Source organism: Papio anubis, chromosome X, assembly GCF_008728515.1.
Source record: "Papio anubis isolate 15944 chromosome X, Panubis1.0, whole genome shotgun sequence".
Classification (NCBI taxonomy): Eukaryota; Metazoa; Chordata; class Mammalia; order Primates; family Cercopithecidae; genus Papio; species Papio anubis.
Genome location: NC_044996.1, coordinates 136,269,394 through 136,293,946, shown reverse-complemented (window position 1 = coordinate 136,293,946; position 24,553 = coordinate 136,269,394). Strand labels below are relative to the sequence as shown.

The window sequence follows — 24,553 nt, the reverse complement described above, 5'->3', positions numbered from 1 at the left end:
TGGTTTCCTAATCGGAAGAATGAAGTTGACCATATCTCCTCCATAAAGTTGTTGTGTGAGGTCAATGAGATTACATAAGATTACATAGGCAAAATCTTGGTGCAGGGGCACTTGGTAAAGTTTAGTTTCTGTTATAAATGTGTGGGGTATTCTGTGATGGATCCTACTCCCCTTTTCTCCTCACGGCTAAAGTCTACTTATTTTTTGGCATGGCTCAGATATCACCTTCCTCAGGCAGCCCCATTTCCCACCCAGATGGCTTTGTACTACTCATCAGTGTTCTGTAAAATGCTGAGAATATTTTTTATAGCACTTCTGGGTTGTTTTGTGATAGTCTTTTGAGATATCTGTCTCCTCACCAAACTGTTCTTTGTGTCATGAGCAGGCCCACGCCATCCTTGTCTTTGTAGTCCTGCACCTGGCACAGAGCCTGGCACATAGCTCAAACAGGTGAAGACTGGGTTATTACGTCTTCCCCCTCCAACCCCTTCATTATCAAGTTGTGGGCAGGGCATGTCCCACCAAATGCAAACCCTACTAGACAGTACAGCTGAGACTTGGAACTAGACTAACCCAGTGACTCAGGAGTGTGCCACAGAACATACTTGGCTCTAGATGGGGTCTTAAAAGACATTCATAGTTGCAGGCAGAACAGAATATCCAGAATAGGTGCAGAATAACCTGTATGTACACAGTAGGTGGTAGTTGTAATGCAGGAAGAATTTGGCACAAGAAGTGTTACAGTTTAAAATGAAGTTGTGGGCCCTATCCGCAGTGGGGACAGAGATAATAGTAACTAATCATCATCATCGTCATCACTTGCCCATTGTCAGAGGTAGCACTGAACACTTATGCACTAGCCAAGATTCAGGTTCTAGGGGGTCTAGTGTACTAGGTGGGTTACCAAGACAAAGATGCAGGCATGGGGTGCAAGTTAACAAAGGTTATACACTAGGTGGCAACTGACTCACAGCAGCAAGGCATGCAGAGCCTGGTTATTGCAGAGGATGTGGCCAGAGCCAGACAGGTGTTCTGATGCCCCTCAACTGTGTTGAAATTTGTTTGAGGCCAACCCCGTGAGCTGGCGAGGGGGAAGGCAAGCCAGAGAGAAATTGTGAACCGGAAAGGCCCACCTCTGGCGGTGGCTGTTCCATTGGAGATGAAGTCTTCCTGCCCTGTTTTTCTCTTTATAAAGTGAACCATTTCACAAGGGAAGTTAAATTAAACTGCGCTTGTTAGCACGGAGCTGGGGCAGCCGAGGGAAGTGATGCCAAAGGCAATTGTTGGTCTTTCCTTCAAATATGTGCTGACTTAGGAAGAGCAAAATGTTTTATATGAATAGTTAACAAAAGGCTGAGTCTTCCATCACAAACAAGTCTAAATTCAGTGGTTAGGTCAGGATTATATTTTCCTATAGTTTTAAATAAGATGCTTATGTATTCACTAGTGCTTTGGATGTTCTTTGGAAAAATGTCCAATTTAGTGACAAGCCCCAGGAAATGTTACTGTTAGTTGGTCCAGCATCCTATATTGTTTGTGAAATCCTCTTTTATTGTCTTTTAAAGGTTGTAAAATGCTTTTTCTGTCAATAATCAGAGAAGGATGCCGTATTCATATTACCCCAGTTTCTAACTCAACCTCTGCTTTCTAATTGAAAACAAAAGTCAGAATTCACTTTTTGTTATGAGGCGTTAAGTAGTGAACAAAGAGAGATTTCACTCACCAGGGGAAAGAAGGAGCCTGCAAATCAGACAATATAAAAACATAACCAAACCATACAAAAACACAAAAATGTTGCTTGGCAGAATTTAACTATAATTAATTGTACTAATTTAATATTGTAGACACAAATGATCATAAAGCCATATGGTATATAATCCTTTTGTTCATGAATTTCTTATTCATCGAATGTGAGGTACGTAATGTGGGAAAGCCAGTATGTTGGGCTTCATGCTACCAGGGCTAGAGTTGACCAGCTCAGCTCTGTTTCTCCAGTGACCAAAAAAAAAAAAACCAAAAAAAAAAAGTATGTGCCTTGCACATGGAAACACTGGATGGTTAGATTGGATTTAGCCAACAACAAACAGCAGAAATGGGTTCTGGCTAACTGAAGCTCACAGGGTTTATTAGAGTTGTTGGAGCCCGTGGGAACTGATGGAGGGCAGGGCGGCTGTCATGCAGGAGCAGCAGGAACCAAGGAAGCTTTGCAGAGATGAGAAACAAAAAACAGGGAACGCAGCAACATTCGCTATGGCAGGAACGACTGCCACTGGTGGCCTGGACACCATCACAGCTGCAGAAGATAGTTAAGACACATTTCTGTTCTAGTGTTGGTAGTTCAAGATTCAACGTATGTGTGAAAGTGAGTGTGTGTGCATAGGCATAGTAAGCTAATTGGTTGAGTTGGGGTCCATGTGCCCACCTCCAGGTTGGACCAGGGGACAAGCCATGCAGCCTTTTGGTCACCCCTCACTTGGCAATATTCCCACCAGGAATGACCCTCGCTAGGATTCAAGGGGCCTGGAGTCACTACTTACTAATTTTCTTAAAGTTGACAACCATCACAAACTTCATGGTCTGGGAAAATGTGAATTAATTGCCTGATCCACCTCCATATCTTTTTCTTTTTTCTTTCTTTCTTTTCTTTTCTTTTCTTTTTTTTTTTTTTTTTAACAAAAATCTGTATATTCATAAACTGTCTCTTCCTCTGCTGTGGTTTTGCAGTAGCATTTTCAGGTAAGGAAGCAGCAAGAGAGTTTAGGGTCCAGTTTTGTCATTGCCATTGTTGTAGCGATTTACAAGTGGTTACTGGTAGTATGAACTTTTGCCTAGTTAAATTTTGGAAACTTGCCTGTAATTGCATTTGATGGATGATAAAAATTGATAAATGACTTGATAAGTGATAAAAATTCTACGGAAGAATTTTCCACGGACTGGCTTCTGGCTTTGATCCTTTCCAACTGTGCTTCTCCTACCCTCAGGCTGCCCCTATCATGCTGTGCTTGTCTGGCCCCACTCACCCTGTCCTGACACTGGATGATTTATTTCCAAATGAATTGCTCCTGGAAGCCATTCTAACACCATTACCGCCGGCAGCAACACAGCTGTCTTGGATACTCCTGGACCGTATAGATAGATGTAACCACAGCATTTCGGTAGCTCCACTTTCCCCAGCATTTTCTTTTAGAATGGGGGCATCAGAGTTGAAGGAGGAGGGGCCACCATGATAACTGTGGGTAGTATGTCTTGTCTTTGGAAATTTTCGTCATGATCTGAGCTTGTGAACACGCTGCCTTGGCCCCTCCTCGCGCTTGGAAGAGACTGGAGCAGGAGCGGGCAGCGTTGCATTCGCAGCATGGTAACTTCTCTCAGCGCTATTTGTAAGGCAGAATGGGAAAGGAAACTGCCCAGAGGGAAACTTGGGACCCTGTTAGGTAGGGCTCACAAGAGGTGGTTAAAACATAAGCATCCGCTGCACCAGATTGTATTCTCCACGACTGTATATTTTTTGTTGTTCACAAGAGCCCCGAATTGCAATGAGTGCGATTTCCCCGGACGCTGCAGTGTATGGAGAAGCTGTCACTTGTCACATGACAGCTCAGTCATTCGATCCCTGGGTGCTGCAGAGAGGGAAGAATTGCCTCGCAGTGGGAGTGAGTGCCAGCCCGTGGCCTGTCCCCTGCCACGTGTCACCATACCGAACGTTTGTGTTTGCTCTGTGTGTTTTCAAAACACCTTCATGTCACCTGCCCTGGACTCATCCCTGTGAGCGAGGAAGGGTGGGCGTTACCATCCCTCCGGACCAACAAGGAGAGAACAGCTTGAGACGCACGGTGGGCTTCCACAGAGGCAGCAGAGGCATAGAAAGTGGGGGCATGGGATGCGAATCCGTGTGCGCGGATTCTGGCCGCCTGTGCCTGCCGATCACCCTCAGTGCCTCCCTGGATTTGATTTTGTGGCTCTTCTGGGTGTGCATGTGAGTGTGTTGTGGGTAAGTCTGTTGTCGAGGGGAAGGAACGGGAAATCAGCCGGCCAGGAATCTCTGTGGGGAGGTCGGCCTGAGTTGGCCATGTCCAAGCTCTGCGTGTGTCTCACTTTTCAGAGTAGCAGGAAGGCCGGGTGACTTTGAAATCAGATGGGTATTTTCCTGATTCGAAGAGACTTGGCTCCTTCCCCCACCCCTCCTTCTCCCTCCTCCCCCCTCCTCCCTCTTGCTGGCTCACAAACTGAGTGGGGCATCCCAGCCCACCTGTGAGAGGCCAGGAGAAAGAGGAGGCAGAGCTGTGAGAGTGTGGCCCTTTGTCTTGGGGGTATGCAGGTGACCGCTCCTGCCCCTTGATGGCTCTCCTGTGTTGGGTATAAGGGATGTTGTCCAAACCATGTATGGGACTCTCTGTTGACAATTGTTTTTAAATTGCCGATTTGATTGAGCTCTAAAGTCTTCTTTGTGCCAAGTATCGGGACAGGTGACAGAAAATTCGACACAAATCAAAAATTCCAGTATCAAAAATGACACCAATGTACCCTTGCCCCTTAACACAGCCAAGAAACAGGGGTGAGGGATTACTCTCCACATATGGAGCAGGCCACCACCCTTGAGAGACAGTAGCCGAACACAGAACATTCTCTGCAGATGTCACTGAGGCTTAAACTCATTAAGAAAACAAAAAACAATCACAGATCTCCCTGCCCTCCCCACCCCTGCCCCCACTTAGATCCTGGTAGGGTCTGGCAGGGGGAGTTTTGCAAGGAGTTGGGGCAAATTACTCCAACAGATACTTCCACCCAGCATCCCAAGAAATGTGTGTAAATGCTGTTGTGAATTAATTAAAAGTATTCCAAGCTCCTACTAATTATTATGTGTTTGCTCAAGTCAAGATCAGCAGAAATACAGGCATTACTATCCCATGGGGTCTGTGAAACTCTGGTGAGGTGTCTAGTCGAAGAGCCTGAGACCCCATGGTGTGTGGAAAGCGGGCTGCACTGGAGATTCTGGCTGTTTTCAGCTTGATGCGTGCAGGGTTCCCTGGAGAATGCCAGGCCTGCCCGAGTGTGCAGAGGTGAGGGATCTTCATGCCTGCCCACACGTACGTGGCTGGGAGACTCCAGACAGACATGCAAAAGTGTGCTGTTAACTAGACAGCATGGCACAAATGCAAAGCGAGTAGCATTTTTTTTTCTTCTTAAACGACATTAAACATTTATTTCAGTATTTATTTTGCTTATTTTAATATTTTACTCAATATTTATTTATTTTTATTTTTTTGAGACGGAGTTTCGCTCTTGTCGCCCAGGCTGGAGTACAATGGTGCGATCTCTGCTCGCTGCAACCTCTGCCTCCCGAGTTCAAGCGATTCTCCTGCCTCAGCCTCCCGAGTAGCTGGGATTACAGGCATGCACCACCACCCCCAGCTAATTTTTTTGTAATTTTTTGTAGAGATATGGTTTCTCCATGTTTTTGTAGAGACAGGGTTTCTCCATGTTGGTCAGGCTGGTCTCAAACTCCTGACCTCAGGTGATCCGCCTGCCTTGACCTCCCAAAGTGCTGGGATTACAGACGTGAGCCACCGTAACTGGCCTCAATATTTATTTCAATACAGAAACTGACTTAATTGGGTATTTTGTTGAAGGCAAGTAGTAGCAAAGTGGGACTGGTGTGAAGCAATGGAGTAACTTAGTTAAATCCAAGGTTTATGTAGTTATTTTCCCCTTAATTTTTTTTAATTTTTTATTTTTTTGAGATGGAGTCTCGCCCTCTTGGCCAAGGCTGCAGTGCAGTGGCACGATGTCAGCTCACTGCAACCTCTGCCTCCCAGGTTCAATCGATTCTCCTGCCTCAGCCTCCTTAGTAGCTGGGATTACAGGTGCCCGCCACCACGCCAGGCTAATTTTTGTATTTTTAGTAGAGACGGGGTTTTGCCATGTTGGCCAGGCTGATCACCCCATTTTTATAGTTTGAAAAATTTCGAACCCTGGCTGGGTGTGGTGGCTCATGCCTATAATCCCAGCACTTTGGGGGACTGAGGCAGAAGGATCGTTTGAAGCCAGGAGTTCGAGACCAGCCTGGACAAATAGCAAAATCCCATCTCTGCAAAAAATTAAAAAAATGAAAAATTAGCTAGGTGTGGTGGTGCACATCTGTAGTCCTACTACTTCAGAGGCTGAGGTGGGAGGATCGTTTGAGCCCAAGAGTTCAAGGCTTGTAAGCCTTGATTGTGCCACTGCGCTCCATCCTGGGTGACGAGGTGAGAGCCTGTCTCAAGAAAAAAAAAAAAAATTCAAACCCTCAGAAAAGCTGAAAGAATAGATTCATGGATCGTTAAACGTTTTTCCCAAATGTACCTTTTCTCTTATTACTCTGAGGTTTCTCCCTTTCCCCCCTCACTTTCCTCTTCTCCTTCCTTTCACTCCATGGATACGTAGGACATTCTCCTACAAAACCAGAGTACTTACATTCTTGGGGTTGTCACACCTCATAATTAAACATATGATGTTTTTATTAAGTATGCTGTCACATGTAAATTTCTCCAGTTGTTTGCTCCAAGTTGTACTCATGGATAGTGTATTGTGTTTGATTTTACGTCTCTTTAGTCTCCTGTATTCTAGAGGAGTCCCCCAACCTTCTATGATATAGGAGTTTGAGGATTTTTCTGTTTCCCAATGTGATTAGAGTGATGTTGAACAGTTTTGGCAGGAACGCTGCACAGCTGATGATTATACTTCCCATTGCATTCCCTCAGGAGCTCGGAATCTCATTCTCGATCCTTGATGAAGGTGTATCCACCAGATGGCTCCCTGTTGAAGCTCCGTTCTCTCTGTAACCAATGAGTAATCTGTGTTATGATACAGTGAGATGGTATGATTATTCTGTTCCTCACGATGGTTTTCCTTTGGTGGTTTTAGTATCCATTGATTACCATAAATTAATTAGTCCAGCTTTGGCAAACTATGGCTTGCCGCGGTGGCTCACGCCTGTAATGCCAGCACTTTGGGAGGCCGAGGCGGGCAGATCAGAAGGTCAGGAGATTGAGACCATCTTGGCTAACACAGTGAAACCTCATCTCTACTATAAGTACAAAAAATTAGCCGGGCGTGATGGCAGGTGCCTGTAGTCCCAGCTACTCAGGAGGCTGAGGCAGGAGAGTAGCATGAACCTGGGAGGTGGAACTTGCAGTGAGCCGAGATCGCGCCACTGCACTCCAGCCTGGGTGACCGAGCAAGACCCCGTCTCAAAAAAAAAAAAAAAAAAAAAAAAAAAGGAAACTCCACCAAGTCTGTTCACTTATGTGTTGTCTGTTAACAGTTGCTTTTGCACTACAACAGTAGAATTGATTTGGGACAGAGACCAGATAGCCAAAAATATTTACTATTTAACTGAATCCTGATTTAGTACATTTTTGGTCAAAAAATGATGCATTTCTAATTCTTCTATTTTTCATTTATTAGTTGGCATTCTTAAAGAAGAGCTTTCTGTTTTGACCTTTAAAAATCACTATGGACTCATTTATTCTTAATGTTTAAAAATGTGTCATACATTGTTGTCATTACATTGTTCTCTTAGATGCACAGTGTTGCCCTAAATTTGTTCAATGGGAACCCCTTCAGGATGGGCACTGTGTTCTTCTGTCATGCCCCCTTCAGGATGGGGCCTGGGTTCTTTTGTTATGCTCCTATAAGGCCCTTTCATCTATGTATGTCCTTTCATTTTTTTGTTCTTGTTTTTGTTTTTGTTTTGAGACAGGGTCTCACTCTGTCACCCAGGCTGGAGTGCAATGGTGTGATCTTGACTCACTGCACCCTCCACCTCCTGGGTTCAAGCGATTCTCCTGCCTCAGCCTCCCAAGTAGCTGGGACTACAGATGTATGCCAGCACACCCAGCTAATTTTTGTATTTTTGGTAGAGACGGGGTTTTACCACATTGGCCAGGCTGGTCTCAAACTCCTGACCTCAAGTGATCCACCCGTCTTGGCCTCCCAAAGTGCTGGGATTACGAGCGTGAGCCGCAGCGCCGAGCCTCATATCTGTGTCCTTTCTTTCTGGGCCTGGAAGAGGTTTCAGGTTCCCAGTGGAAATTCCCTGCCCCTCACCTTGAATCAGCCTTTGGCCAAAGAGCCTTGGAGAATGATACTTAATATTTAAAAACCAGGAACTGAGAACTGAGTGTGCTCATTGCTATGGGGATATCATTGCTCCTGGGCTCCTTGGGTGCAGAGCCCCAGGGAAATAGATGTTTCTATGTATGCTTTCACACTGTCCCTCCCTCTCAAGCCCAGCTCCACAGGATGCCTCCTCACCTTCCTCTTGCCATCTAGTATCACGCTTCTGTAGTGAGAATCTGCTGCCTGCAGCAACAACATATTGACACATCCATTCTCTTCTATAAGACACAAAAAAAGCTTTCAGAAATTTTTACATTTATGCTGCCACCACCACTGCTACCAAAACAATGAAATAAAGTTCAAGATTCCTTGAAATTCTCTTGTCCTTAGGACGTATCTCACTGTGGGTGTACAGACAGTATGCAAAAGTTACTTAATTTTTCTCTGATGTTTGTATTACTAATTTGATACATAAGTTAAATTATTCATGTTTATTGAATTTTAAGATACGCATATTTTATTCTCTTTGAGTTAAGTATTTTTCAAATATAGAAAACATTTACGTGGTCCAAAGTCAAAACTCCATTAATAGGTTTGCTCGGAGTTCTCAGCTCCCATCCTTATCCCACTACCCCGTTTTCACTCACCTCTTCAGTTCATTGCCCTTATTTTTTGCTTTATCTTTTTTTGTTTCTTTTTGCATTTACTTAGTGCTTTTAAGCCGCCCATTTAAAGGTCTAATGCTACGTCTTACATGTATACCAGCAAAAATGTCACCTTTTTAAGTAGACTTTTGTGACCAAAACCTTATTATCAAAACGTGAGAGTTGAGACCGTCTAGGGATTTTCATCACGGTGGTTAGACAGTGTGTGGAATTGAAATGTGTACAGCATTTGTACATGCAGGTCAGTTATTGAGAGAACTGATGCGAAACCATGACGACTGCCAATAAAATGTACTTTACCAAATATCTGCTCAAAATGCCCATGTCTCCTTAATGTCAATACCTAACACATGGGTGCATCCAGTTTTAGTCTCAAATGTTTTAAGATGTATTAAGCTTAGTTTGTAGGGGTTTCATGTTTTTGGAATTAGAAGGGTTTCTCTAGTGATGTGCTGAGAAGAGATAAACCTGGGACCTTTTGTGTTTTCTTGATATTCACGTTCATGTTGTGTGCAACACAGGAATTGTCAGGAACCTGCAATGCAATCTTTCTTGATTTAAAATCTTGCAAAATGTGGAATAAAAAGTAAAGCGTAAGTGGTGAGCGTTATAATTCATGTGAACAATATGATGCTTTTTCTCATGCTTACTTGAAGACGGCAACTGGCCCTTGAGTTCAGTCTCTTAGTGCAGACAGCCTCCAAAGAAAGTGCATTGCACTAAGGAAGCCCTTTTCATCTCACAAAGGGCAAAGTCTGGATTGCCCCTCCTTTCTCTGTTGTCTTTGCCTGTTGCTCCCTGGACCCCAGCCAGTCTCCCCAGGCCTGGAGGTGGGTCAGCTGGGTCTGTGGCCAGGAGGTGGGGGTCCACATCCACTGTGCTCCTCAGCGGCAGGTTCTGCAAACAGCAGCCCTGGGTCAGACTCCACCTTCAGCCTGAGTGAGGCCATCCAGCTAGGAATGGCTTTGACATTTTAAATGGCCAGGGTGAAAAAACCAAAAGAGGATTATGTCATAACACATGAAAATGATATAAAATGAAAGTTTCAACTGTCATACATTTTGATTTTTGTCAGAGTTTCAGAGAGATTTATTTTCTCTTTTTATTAAATGTCACTACATAATATACTTGATTTTGCCTTCTGCTCACTGAAGCTAAAGTATTTACTGTCTGGCCCTTTCCAGAAAGAGTCTGCCAACGCCTTCCCACCCGTGGAATTAGAGCTTCCAAACCGATGCAGAAGACTGTGCGTCCCAAGCGGTTGTAAAAGCCACTCACTTTCTTAGGTTTAACGACTCAAGAAAGGGCGCTTGTTCCCTCCCTTCCTTCCCGGGCAGGCCTCTTTGTGGAATGGAGTTTCGTTATACAGAAAGTTGTTCTCGCTGTGCAGAATTCTGCGATGCCTTCACTTGATGGCTGTTTCTTTGGGGATGGGAGGGCTGGGGGTCACGATCTGATCTGACATGAATGGTTCAGAGTCTGGACTTGGTAGCTCAGAGCAGTTCACTGATTCAGGATCTCTGGAGGAAAAGAGTACTGAGTCGCTGGCGCCTTCTGCTCAGCTCCTGACAGCAGTGTAAAGGATGCTTTCATGACACCCAGCCTTCAGCCCAGGAGGGTGGTGGCAGATCAGACAGCTCTGGAAATGCAGGGTACAATGCGCAGAGGGGGTACACCACAACAGCAGTCACTCGGTGCCCGCCTGGAGCACTGCTCTCATTTCCAGAGTCCCTGTATTTCTGATCTTGGCTGCTTTAAAAAGGAGGTGTGGGCCTGGGATCCCAGAAATACTCCTGTGATTCTGCACCACGGCTTTACCTTAATTGGGGGTGTAGGGGGTGGGGAGAAAGAGGCAGACAGACAAAAGCAGGGAAATCTTTCTTGGAGTCATAGTTAAAAGGATAAAGCAAGAGCTTTAATGTAGCCTCTGTTTCCAGCAGTCCATTTTATTGTTTGTCCACAAGCGGAATGAAAATAAACAGTCATTCAAAAATGATATTTATGTAACCTACAAAAATCTCAATCAATCAAGGAAAAGATGTAATGGGGCTTGATACAATATAGGGCTGTCTCCGGAGTTCCCTCCCTTAATTACAGGCCTTTGGTGTAAAGCTCCCAAAAGAAAGCAACTTTGATTTTTATTAGACTCTTCAAAATCATCTCTGTAAAATATTGACCTTTTTTTGTGTGTGGAAAAATGACTTCCACAGAATTCTCTTGTAAGAGTGTACATTTTGGTCGTTTTTATGGAATGTAGGGAAAAAAATGTGATGTACCCTTTGTTACATTTTTAACACCTTCCAAAGGAGATAATTCTGATTGTAACTCATAATCTGGGAAAGTAGATTGTTCTGGTTTCAAGGACTGCTTATGCTTTAAATAATCGCAGGCTGCTCTCAGACTCGGGAACTTTTGGTAGATTACGGCAGTGGTTCTCAACCAGGGCAGTTGTGACATTTGGCAGCGTCTGGAGACATTTTTGGTTGTCACGTTTTGGGGAAATGGGTGGTGCTCCTGGCATCTAGTGGGTAGAGGCCCAGGATGCTACCAAACATCCTGCAGTGTGCAGGACAGCCCCTGCAACCAAGAATGATTTAGCCCCAGATGTTCATAGTGCCAGAGGTGGAGGAACTGCCTTGGGGAATGTGTAGGAGCCTTACTTTATGGGTTTTTAATGCAAAATGTATGTATAGACACATACATACATACACGCGTAGATGACTCTGCTCAGTGCACACATGAAGTATGCAGTGCACCTGTCCCCTGGGATCTGGTTATACGATGGGTGTCCAGCCTGTGCCCAGGGGATCGGTTTCCTTTGTGCTACTGCAGTACCTTGTCAGCATGGGGAGGGGGAGGCCAGTTATGAGGAGGCCCTTTTGAGGTAGAGTGGAGGAATGGTGCCGCTGGTCAAGGCCTCTCATGGGGTAGTGTTCTTTGTACAGTGCTAGGTGAGGCGGTGAGCACATTCCCATGTATTCTTCATGGTGGTGGTGACGCTGATGTTAAGATCAAGGGGCCTCTCTTGTTCTGCTGAAGGTTCCAAGTAGAGTAGGTTTTCTATTTTCAAAATGTAGTTCACGGTGTCCCAATTTTTAGTGCAGCGTATTTCAACAAAATGTCCTTTTGCACATATAAATGGCTTCTGTTGCGAGGTCCGCCTCAGCTTCCCGGTGTGGAGTCAGTGAGGGGTAAAGCAGAGAGGCTCTCAGGCTGATATATACTCCCTGTGAAGATAGGGGGAGAGCTGTGTTGGCCCATGGCTGTTTGGGGAAACACTTGCGTTCCAAGGTATTTGTGGAGAAGATATGCGATGTTTTCCATGTTGGGCTTCAGATGTGAAGTTTAAGGAAGGCGAATGGAGTCCTGGTGCACCTCTCATAAGCACACGCATGACAGCCGCTCTGCCGGCTCCAGAGTCGTCCAGAGCATCGAGCATAGTTTCTCCCCGGGAGACTCTCCAATCTGGTCGGATAGGGAGGCTGCGAGTGACCCCCACTGCAGGGGGCAGAACTGGTGCAGGTGGTGCTGAGCTGACCGGGAAAAGAAGGGCCTGCAGGACCGGCTGCAGAGCCTTTAGGGAAGGGAGGAGGTGAGGAGTTTGGTTTCCTAAACGGGTGGGCCGAGAGAGGCCAGGTTTGTCCCTGTGCAGTGAGGGGGCACTGGAAGGAGGGAGTCCCAGATGGGCCACCCTTTGGGGCTATAAGTCTGGTGGTTATGTTTCTCTTGCCTTCAAAATAACATTTCTAGTTTGGGTGTTTGGGGATGACGAGGTTGGGGTGTTTGGGGATTGAGGTGGCCGCGTAGGCATTGAGGAAGACACTGTGTTTCGTTTGGTCAAAGGGGAGTGGTGTGGAACTCAGATCCTAGCTCTGACCCTGTGTGGTCCTGGGCGACCATCCACCGTCAGTCTATATATTTGTGACTTGGGGATAACAGTACATGTGAGCGTGAAATAAGATAAGAGTATAAATTGCATCAATGTTTGTGTGTCAAGGTTGCCTGAGGAGGAGTTGGCCGGGCTTGCACTGACGCCTGCTGCTTTGTATCACTCCAACCTAAACCATGACACTTCCAAGGCAGAGTCTAAAGCCTGTCCTCTCACAATCTTCTACAGATGAGTAGGAGGCCGTAGACCTTGTGAGTACAGAGTCCTAAAAGAAGGCAGACATGTGTGAATCTGCCCAAAGTAAAGAAAGGGTGCTACTACTGGTCAAAATAGTTGCAAGAATGCTGGCTTTTACAACTCCTGTTTCTGCTGCTATCACCTGGTGCTTGTGTCTTGTTTCCTGGGCTCCAAATCATTTTCACATTTCTCAAAATGGTCCTTGGTAGCTGTGGTAGATGGAATAATGGCCCTCAAGGTGTATCTCCATCCTAATCCTGGAACCTGTGAATAGGTAATTCTACATAGCAAAATGGACTTTGTGGATGTGATTTAAGGATCTCAAGGCCAGGTGCAGGGGCTCACGCCTGTAATCCCAGCACTGGAGGAGGCTGAGGTGGAAGGGTTATTTGAGCCCAGGAGTTCAAGGCCAGCCTGGGCAACAGAGAGAGACCCTGTCTCTAGAAAAAATTTAAAAATTAGCTGGGCATGATGGCACGCGCCTGTAGTCCCAGCTACTCAGGATGCTGAGGTGGGAGGATTAGTTAAGTCCGGGAGGTTGAGGCTGTAGTGAGCCATGTTTGTGCCACTGCACTCCAGCCTGGGCAACAGAGCAAGACACTGTCTCAAAAAAACAAAGACAAAAGGATATCGAGATGAGGTTGGGGAGACTGTCTGGGTGGGCCCAGAGCAATCGCAGAGGTGCTTCTGAGTGGAATAGGGAAGCTGGGGGAACAGAATCCCAGAGGAGATAGGAGGATGGGCACAGAGGCCCCAGTGATGTGGGCCCACGAGCCAAGGGATTCTGGTGGCCTCTAGAAGCTGGACAAGGCAAGGAATCGGATTCTCCCCTGAAGCCTTTAAAAAAGGACACAGCCCTGTGAACCATTTTAGACACTGCACATCCAGAACCTAAGAGAGCGTATCTATGTTGCTTATGGTAGCCGAGCTGGAGATTCTCTGTGACAGCAGCAACAGGAAACGCAGACAGTGGGTGAGCACCAGATGGTAGACTCGAGTTTAATACGGTGGAGCAAGGAGGGTCAGCTAATCACTGGCAGAAGATCAGGGCCTGGGACTTTTGCTAACTGTTTCTATAGATTCCTCCTCCTCTTGTAATGAGAAAGGACAGCCTCGTGGTGAAATTTGTTAGCAGTTTATCATTTTCATTGATCTGATTCTACTAGTGTGATTTATGCTAAGCATAAATGACCAAAGTTGACTGTGGTTTTTTTGAAGAACATTGGAAAATAAACCTATAAAATTCTGTTTTTATGATAATGGTTCAGTCCAAAATAAAGGAATATATTCATAGAAAATAGCTAAAATTATAGAGGATAAGTTACATACATCTTCTTCTTAAAGGTGCTGGTACTAACACTGGAAGAAGCTGTACAACTGGGCAGGTTGTTTTTTGTTTTTTTGTTTTTGTTTTGAGACTAGGTGTCACTGTCACCTCAACCTCCCCAAGCTCAGGAGATCCTCCCACCTTCAGCCTCCTGAGTAGCTGCTACTACAGGTGTGCACCTCCACACCTGGCTAATTTTTGTATTTCTTGTAGAGATGGAGTTTCACCACGTTGTCCATGGGTGAAGAGCCCAGGTCTTCAACTCCTGGGCTCAAGCGATCCAGATGCCTTGGCCTCCCAAAGTGCTGGGATTACGGGCATGAGCTACGGTGCCCGGTCTCAGTTTTTAAAAATATATTTGACCATCACTTTCCAAGCTTTTTGTCCTATGTGACAACAGAAAATTGAATTTCTTAATCCACTTACATTGAATTTAAAATCCACTTAGGAAAGTGGGCTTCAGGTATTAGAATGATTAACTCCGAATAAGCAAGATACTCTAGCATATTTTGTCTTCCAGATTGTGTTGTGATTGTAACAAGGCACATTTTAATGCATTTCAGTTTTCATCACAAACTGGCTGAAAATCATGTTATGTACAAATATGACTTGATTCAATACAATTTATTGTTCAGGTATAATTTGAATTAGAAAGCCATTTGTGTACCTCCTACTAACTTACATTATGCTATTATGCTTTTGACATCAGAGGAAATACACTTACTTAAAATCCTCGCAGATCCCAGAGCAAATGAAGAGTTTTTGTTCTTTCAAAAATTGGAAGTAGTCTAGTTTTCTGATTGTATAGTAACAATGTAATATATATTGTCTTTATCATTTATACACACATACATAGATCATCTTTCCTTCAAAGATCTCAGATCACTTTTTTAAAAAACAGCTTTACTGAGATATAATTTACATACCATAAAATTCCCCTATTGTAAATGTACAGGTTCAGTGAATTTTAGTAAATTTACAGAGTTGTACAGACATTGACACAGCACAATTTTAGAACATTGTCATCACCCCAGGAAGCGTCCCTGTAACCACTAGCAGTCACACCCTCCCCAGCCCCTGGCGGCCACTGATCCATTTTTTGTCTCTGGATTTGCATATTCTGGACATTAGATATAAATCCAATCATATAACATGTGGTCTTTTATATCTGGCCTCTTTCATTTAGTTTTCAAGGTTCATCCATGTTGTAGCATGGATTGATCCTTCACTTTTTTATTTTGTGTTTTGTAGAAACAGGGTCTTGCTCTGTTGCCCGGGCTGGAATGTAGTGGTAGGATCATAGCTCGGTGCAGCCTCAAACTTCTGGGCTCAATCAGTCCTCCCACCTCAGCCTCCCAAATAGCTGGGACTGCAGGCAGACAACACCACGCCTGGCTAATTTGTTTTCAGTTTTGTAGAGAGAGTGTCTTGTTATGTTTCCTAGGCTGGTCTTGAACTCCTGGGCTCAAGCAATCCTCCTGCTTCAGGCTCCCAAGGTCTTGGGATTACAAGTTGAAACCACCACACCTGGCCTGTTTTTTATTGTTAGATAATATTCCATTGTTACAAATATCCCACATTTTTAGATTGATTCATCAGTTGATGAACATTTGGTTGTTTCCATTTTTTTTGCTGTTATAAATAAAGCTGCTGTGAGCCCTCGTGTACAGGTGCTTACATGCACATATGCTTTTATTCCTCTGGGGTAGATTTCTAGGAGTGGAATTGCTGAGTCATATGGCAACACTATGTTTAACTTTTCGAGGAACTGTTAGGCTGCTTTCTATAGTGGCTGCAGCATTTGACATTCGCACGCAAATGTATGAGGGTTCCAGTTTCTCTATATCCTCATCAACACTTGTTATTCTGTCTCAGAGAACTTTCTGAATCTCTCTTATAATGCCTAGAGGGTTCCTTGTTGAAGATGAAATTAGGGACCACCATGAACTACTTTAGGAAACCTGGAAGAAAGGAGTCAGGCCCCTCTTTCAAATCTATGTGGTGTAACCGGCCTCTCAGAAAGATTGGTTGGAGTAGATGGGAGAATAAAGAAACGAATGGGTGCAGTAGCTTACACTTGGAATCCCAGCACTTTGGGAGGCTGAGGTGGGAGGATCACTTGATCCCAAGAGTTCGAGATCAGCCCGGGCAACATGGCAAAACCTCATCTCCACAAAAAAAATACAAAAATTATCTGGGCATGGTGGCACATGCCTGTGGTTCCAGCTACTTGGGAGGCTGAGGTGGGAGGATTATTTGAGCCTAGGAGTTAGAGGCTGCAGTGAGCTATGATTGTGCCACTGTATTCCAGCCTAGTTGCCAGTGAGACTGTGTCTAAAAAACAAACAAACAAAAAAAAGTACAAAGTATTCAGTGCTGTCAGATGTTCTGAATATAGTACAATGAGAATGCATTGGTGGGGGAGAAGGTGGATTAGTTTCTGTGGCTGCTGTAACAAACTACCACAAACCTAGATGCTTAAAACTACACACATTTACTATCTTAACAGTTCTGGGCTGGGTATGGTAGCTCATGCCTGTCATCTGAGCACTTCAGGAGGCTGAGGTGCAAGAACTGCTTCAGCTCAGGAGTTCAAGACCAGCCTGGGCAACATGGCAAGACCCTGTCTCTAAAAAAAAAAAAAAAAAAAAAAAAAAAAAAAAAGCCAGGCATGGTGGTGCACACCTGTAGTCCCAGCTACTTGGAGGCTGAGGCAGGAGGATCACTTGAGTCCAGGAGGTCAAGACCGCAGTGAGCCATGTGGGTGCCCCAGCCTAGATGATAGAGCAAAACCTTGTCTCTATAAAAAGAAACTGAAAAAAAAACAAACAAAAAAACAAAACAGTAGTTCTAGAGGTCATAAGTTCCAAATGGGTCTTACTCTGCTAAAATTGAGGCATCTGCAGGGTGGTGGTGTTTTCTGAAGGCTCGAGGGTTAAGTGTCTGGGTTTTGTTTTTATTTGTTTGTTTGTTTGTTTGTTTTTTGCCTTTCTCAGTTTCTAGAGGCTGCCCACATTCCTGAGCTCATGGCCCCTTCCTCCATCTTTAAAGCCAGCACTGCTTGTTCGAGTCTTTTTCACATTGCGTTTCCCCTTTTACATTGAAAGGACTCTTCTGATGAACCACTTCTGTTAAAACCACTCTTATGATCCAAGATAATTTACTTTTTCTAAAGACAAACTGATTAGCAGCCTGAATTTCATCTGTAGCCTTCATTCCTCCCTGCCATGCAACTTAACTTGTTCGTGGTTTCTGGGAATCAGGATGTGGACACCTTGGATGGGGATGGACCTTAACTCTGGCTGCCACCGATGGCGCCCGGTCAAAGTATTCTATAGGATTTATTCTTGGAAAGGGCATTAGCCCCAAGACTCTACTTTGCTGGCTGTGTAGGAAGCACGAGTCAGTCAGGCAGTAAGAGGAGCATGGACTTGTTTTCTGAAACAGCGACACAATCCGTTACATATTTTTGAATGACGAGATGAGATCAGACTTATGCTTTAGGAAGAGTCACAAGGTTTTGTGGATTTGCAAGGGAAACAGGCAGGCAGAGGGAGTTGTGTGTTATCGTCCAAAGGCCAGGGTGCCAAAGAGGGCAGTGGCAGTGCACTTAGAGAGATGCAATGGGGCTGCTTTGGGGCTCTGGCGACAGGACTGGGGTCTGATTGATGGAATACCAGGAGGAGGATGGGAGAGGGAAAGAGATGAGTCCAAGATGACAGTTGGAAGGTCTTGGACTTCAGAGTAAAGGGTAGCGATTGAGGAGTTAAAGGGTAGAATCAGGCTGGGGAGAAGAAATTTACTTTTGAAATAGTGACCTTTGGATGCTGGACAGGGAGATATGAAGCAAGCAGAGGAAATATGGGCGTGAAATAGAGCTTTAGCATTTTCTGCAAAGAAGCCACCACATTCGGTGACATGACAAGGGAGTGATGCCAGAGGGAAGAGAGGTACAAGGGCAGAACGCTGGGGAAATGCCTGTGTTTAATGGGCACGGAGAACCCACTTAATAAATAATCAGAATGTATTGCTGGACTAGAACAAAAGTCCTCATTAGCTCATTAAATTTTTCCTGGAATTCCCAGTCAAATCTGTAAAACAATTTTAATGCTAGATGTTTTATAAGTATTTCTCCAGAAATCTGGAAATTTGTCCACAGACACACTAGGCATTGTTTATAAACTGAAGTCAGTTGACTCAAGTATTTTGCAAATGTCTGTAGACCCTAGTGTGATTAATAGAAACACAAATTATTTTAAAGGTGTCACTCAATTTACAGTCATTCTGTATTTTTGCCATTTGGTATTTTTTCCTGAAACATTACATAATAAGAGTGCAGCATGCTTTCTTTATGTAGGTGATCTGTGAAACTTTTTGACACTTAAAAATTGTTTTTTGGCCAGGCACAGTGGCTCACACCTGTAATCCCAGCACTTTGGAAGGCCGAGGAGGGCAGATCACCCAAGGTCAGGAGTTTGAGACTAGCCTGACCAACATGGTGAAACCCCGCCTCTACTAAAAATACAAAATTAGCTGGACGTAGTGGCGCACACCTGTAATCCCAGCTACTTGGGAAGGTGAGGCAGGAGAATTGCTTGAACCTGGGAGGTGGAGGCCGCAGTGAGCCGAGATCTTGCTGTTGCACTCCAGCCTGGGCGACAAGAGCGAAACTCCATTTCAAAAAAAAAGAAAGGAAAAAATATATATATATACACACACGTATATACATATATGCGTATACGTATATATATGTATATAAAAATTGGTTTTTGCTTTTTGTTGCGGTATCACTTGCAGTTACAAAGAGGTGAACGTAGTGGTTACAGATTGGGTAGTAAGGCAGGACCTGGCCGTATGATGGGTTACTAGGCACCTGTGTTAAAAATAGTACTGTGGAAGTGGCATATTTATTGGCATGTCCATGTGTTTACAATATATTACAGTGGTGTTACTGTAATCCCCAGGAGACCAGCAGCCCAGTTGGGACTCTGAGATCTCTAAGATATGTCCTTGGAGTAAACCAAGCTGCAAGGAGGTCTGTACACTTCTGTGTTGTTTATGCACTCATAAATTTGATTTACATAGCTGGACTTTGGTGTCGTACAGTTATCTCATATTGAGGGTTATTTTAAGAAGTGTCCCAAGGAACTGTGTTGTGTGTTTACTGAGGATAGCGTTGTATGTAGTCCACAGTTTCCTCTTTCTGGGAGAAATTTTGCTCATGTGTCAGAAGTCTAGGTGCTGTGTTTCTGATACTTGTATCTTCTTTACTGTTTAGATACTGTGAATCCAGCATCTAACTATAGTTCCTTGTTTGAGGTCTAGGAAACTGAGAATTGGATTGACAATTCCCTTCCATGTGATTTCAGGTTGTATCCGACTGCAAACTTTGGGTACCGCCTTCCCCTCTCAGCTTCATCTCCTTTGTCCTACCATGATCTTCTCTTGGCCCCAGTTTAGCCAGTGAATTACTTTATTTCTGCTGTTTTGTATGTGTTTTTGGAAGCCACCCCCAGTTTTTTCTCTTCCTTTCCTGGGTGGGGAGTTAGAAGTGTTGCAGTGGGTAATAGTGCTGTGGCTTTTTGGAGGTTGTTGGTTTGCAGTAGCTTTTGAATTCTGGTGTGTTAGTGGCATCTTATTCTAATCTAACTGCTTCCTTTTGAAGTACATCAAGATGAAGTATATTTCTCAATTTATTATGATGAATACTCTATCAAAAGCAGCTGGTGCTTAGGCCCTGGGTAGAGTTTTAAGATAAAGTTCTTTAATATCAATTTAGAAAAAGAAAGATTCATAATGATTAATGGAGCTCCTGCATCACTGAATTTTGCTGGAATCAAAAAAAATTATTGGGCTTAAAGTTACATTGAATGTAGTAGAAATTCTTTTTCTTATCTCCATTACTGTTGGGGAACAGTTTCCTCTAAACCCCATTGAAAACTGGGCCTCGTCGCCTTCAATATACTTCATAACATTTGTTGGAAAGCAGAAAATGAAAACGAAGTATTTGAAGTAAAAGTTCCTAAATGTGTCCCAAGAAATGAGGATTACTGTGGAAAGAATGGTGAGTTATTTCTCGAATTATAAGAAGGAAATATCTGCAGCGTTTCTTGCATCAGTGCGGCAGCCCTGGTTGTTCTGTTCATCATGGCTGGTAATAATGCCCTCCGGTTTATAGTTTTGATGAGCCAGGAGCTAGGCTACGTGTTTTACATATAGTATCTCTGTTCCATCAGCTGCCGAACTTAGATATCCTTCACCCCATTTTTGTGAGACTCATGGATTCTTGTCTGGGACCATGCACCTAGTAACTGACAGATTGCAAGCTAGTTCTGTCACCTGTGGAGTTCCACGACAAAGACAGTTCTAGGCAATGTTTATGTAGTGTTCCTTGCATGCCAGGGGGGTTCTGTGCTCTTTCCATGTGTGAATGATAGCATCCACCTGCTAACTTTGTTGGGAGAGTTCAGTTATCCTCTCTGTACAGGTGAGAACAGGAGGTACTGAGGACATCTGGCCCAAGGATACTACTGCTGGCACGGGGTGGACGGTGATTCGCCCTCAGTCCTTCTGGCCCAGCATCTGTGCTGTTTGTTGCCAGGCCAGCTGCGTCCCAGATAGAGTGACAGGATCTGTTCGCGTCACAACCAGAAAAGGCTCTGAGGCCAAGCTCCCTGCGTTGCTTCTCACTTTCACTCTGGAATCAAAGGTGCGTGCCTGGAAGACTTACCTCTGCATGGACAGCTGGTAAGGTGTCACAGAGGGTGAGGTGGGCCATTGTAGCAGAGAGTTGTTAAGAGTTGGTTATGTGGGTTTTCTCGCAGGGTACAAGGCTGGAGAATGGGAAACCAGTTAGGAGACCTTGCTAATAGCGTGGACCGAAGATGGGGAATAGGTCCAGACAGATTCCACAGTGTTCATGAAGCACGTGTAGACAGATTGCAGAGCTGTTCATGAAGCTGATTTGCCGGGGCTTTTTAGGGATGGAAAACCCCTTTTCTGTGTTCATTCTACCTCCTGTTGTCTACAGATGACACCTACACAATCAGGTCCTCCCAACTCCTTCCACCACCCAAAGTGAAATACGCAAGTCCCAGAGAACTGTCATTCTTACCGAGGTGGCTGATGTAGGATGTCAGAAACATCTCCCACCCCAAGATGTGACAACCTGAAACATCCCCAGACGTTGCCAACTGCCTCTTGGAGGGGACACAGTCACCCGCAGTTGGGAACACAGGCCTAAAAGCTTGGAGCCAGGGCTGACTGTCTGTGTAGGCTAGAACAGAATTCCCGACGACCCATCACCATGACATTTGACACTCCAGCCCACCACCTTTTAAAAATGTCCATTTTTGAAAAAGGCTGGGGCTTAGAAGTCATTATGAAGGCACCCATTTCCAGAAGGGTAAGAATCAGAAAGTTGGTTAATTTGGGTCTCTGCCTTGTAGGAGTTCCGCAGCGTCTTTCAGTAGAGTGAAGCACCAGTATTTGTATGAGTGTTGAGGTTGTTTGGTGGTGCAGGGTAATGCAGGAGGAGAGAATTGGGAAACTGTTAATCACCACCCAAACAGGCTGTGGAGAAGAATGCCAGGGGACTTTACTGTGATGGAGACAGGAGCACTGAGGTCGGAAAAGCGATATCTGGGTTCTCTGTAAGTTCTGATTTCTTCTGCTAGGATGAGTATAGAAACATGTTTTCTGGGGTGAAAGTGAAGCCTTGTGCAATTCGTATGGGTGCGGCTGCTGAACTTTATGGCCTGAATATGGAGGTGGTGGTTGAAGCAAGTTTGGTTTGTGAATAGAAATATACGTGTTCATATGTATGTGTGCACGTATGTGTTTGTGCCATGTGTATGCTTTAGGACCCAGTCCTTGAATTAGCTGATTATTTCTTTCCCTCTCTATAGACATTGGTGAGACCTAGGTTTTGAGATACTTACGTAAGTGAATAGTTGAATTTGTTTGAGCATATGTAATTGCTTTCCTGAAGGGATTTGCTGGCTGTTTTGTTAAATGAAATTGAAGACAGTACTGTTGACCTTTCCAGGTGAGGAGGGAGTCAGATGTGTTTTGCAAATGATGGAAACTGAAACGTGAGTACCAGGACCATATGGTGTTCAGAAACTTTTATCATAACTACAGTGAATAAATAAAGTGCTTGACAATTAGATTTAAAATTAAGCTTCATCCTCATTGCAAAATGTGGAGACAGTGCTTTGGGACATGAGGAAGAGATTAATTAGGATTCTTTTCTACCTCATGATGCACTATGTGAACAAAAAGCTGATTGGTATTACGTGAGAATTATCTTCATAAAGTTCAGAGTTGTATCTGTGGGGAGAGATTTGAATTGCTGTTAATTGACAATTTGCTGAATTGGAAAGATCATATTACCTTAATACTTTAATGTATCATCTTTAAATGTGATTCTTTTTCTTTCTCTCTCTAAAGATTAGTTTCATGCCACTAAATAAAATTTAATCTTTCACTGTAATTTAAATAATAATAAGTGCTTATAAGCGTATTATGCAGCTGATAGCTTGTTAAAATTTCCTGTGGGCTTGTTTTTTGTTTAGAAGTACTGATTTTGCCAGTTGTACAAGCATGAAATATTGTTTATCAAGCCTCATAAAACATTAAAGAGGAAATCAAGTTTGTGTGACTTTAATGTCTCTTTTTCTCCTTATTTCAGTGGCTCGTACTCTTACCCTGAACTTGTAAAATCTACAAGCTTAATAAGATTCCATATTTTATAGGAACTAATTCGATGCCTTACCTGAAGAGTAAACTAAGAAAATGTGTTTCTCCATGAATCTTTACATAGAAAAATGAACGATTTTTCCTGAATATTTATTTCTTAATATATACAGCATTAGTATGTCTGTTTTTCTTCAAAGTAGAAAAAGAATTAGTGATTGCCTTTGGGTTTTGATCTTGCTCTATATATAAGTATACACCTATTACATGCCCACTGTATTCTAGGCACTAAGCTCTAACGAAAAGTGGTTTCCAGTCATTCGAATGGAATAGGAGGCTCGTGCTTTGGAGTGGGTATACAGAACTTTTGCACTTTGGTTTTATTCTACTTTCTGTCTATGTCCTTGGCACTAGAATGCCTGGACAACAGTTTGTTGTATCTGTGGTATTTATGGAATGAGTGAAACATGCAAGGAGAAGGCCCTGGCTGCTGTTCTGGCTTCTGTTCTACCCAGAGTATCCAGTGTACAGAAGCAGCGTTTCTTACCACAGCGTGTGAAAAGACACGTGGAATAGTTGGCTTGCCGTGTAAGGAAGTTGCCTTCAGTGGCCTTGTTCATTTTAGGTGTTTTTTAATACTTAACTTCTCTTATAATACATGTTACTGTTTCGTGAGGAGGCCTCAGTAGCTCCCTTAAGGGGAAAAAAGGAGGAGTACTTGAAGGAGCACTGTTTATACTTCAGGGGCAATAAAACCCATGTTTGTGCACAAAGGGACCTTTCTACTTGTGTGATAACCATTCTACAAGGCCCTTGAGTTCCTGTGAGGAAGGAAACGCCATAAGGAATGAAATCACAGAACCTTATTATGAAAATAGTAATGGTGGGATTTGGAAATTATACTCAATTCTTTTCTTCTGAAAACAAATTGAATATCACCAGAGAGTTGGTGCTAAAGGCCCTGATTTTCGTATTTTAAAAAATTTTTGGCATAGTCTTTGGATTTATGCTGTCCTAATATTGTAGCCGCCAGCTGTATTTAAGCTTAACTAAAATTAAGTAAAATGTAAAATTCAGTTTATCTCTCATACTAGCCACATTTTGAGTGCTCAGTAGTCACATGTGGCCAGTGGATACCTTATTAGACAAGGAAGATAGAGTGCAGAGAGTTTTATTGGACAGAAGAAGAATGGTTATTCAGATATTTGCCTAGTGGGAATTCCAGGGAAGAAAGGCAAAACTGAAATCTGAAGAAGAAAAATTTTATACCAAGGGACTAGAGAGCAATGCAAAAAAATTAACCACATCAAAACAGTTTACTACATCAAAGCTCATTGTCATGACGTATTAGAACCTTAGGATAAAGGAAGTATCTACGCACTTTCCCGGATTAAAAAAAAAGTCACATGAAGGATCTTGGAATCAGAATGACATTGGATTTCTTAACAGCAACATGTGAAGTTAGAAAACAGACTGAACATAGACTATTTTGAAAATCATTTTCCCTCAGAATTTTGAAGGTGTTCCTCTACTAATTATTAATTAAAGATAGAATAAAGATGTTTGGGCCAGGCGTGGTGGCTCATGCCTGTAATCCTGGCACTTTGGGAGTCCCAGGCAGGCAGATCACTTGAGGTC

The 24,553-nt window shown here is 43.7% G+C and overlaps 1 protein-coding gene across 9 annotated transcripts in view; it reads left to right on the top strand.

Annotated features, from left to right (window-relative positions):
- The window catches only part of TBL1X (transducin beta like 1 X-linked), a 261,662-nt gene that overhangs the window by 75,002 nt on the left and 162,107 nt on the right, over positions 1-24,553 (top strand). The window contains exon 1 of one of the 9 annotated variants that reach the window (XM_009197170.4): positions 18,932-20,965. The exons of 7 other annotated variants lie outside the window; for them this stretch is intronic. The gene's annotated coding sequence lies outside the window, so the exon portion shown is untranslated. Of the gene's footprint in view, positions 1-18,931; positions 22,312-24,553 lie in introns of those variants that run through there. One more of the 9 variants, XM_009197169.4, reaches the window with a different exon arrangement.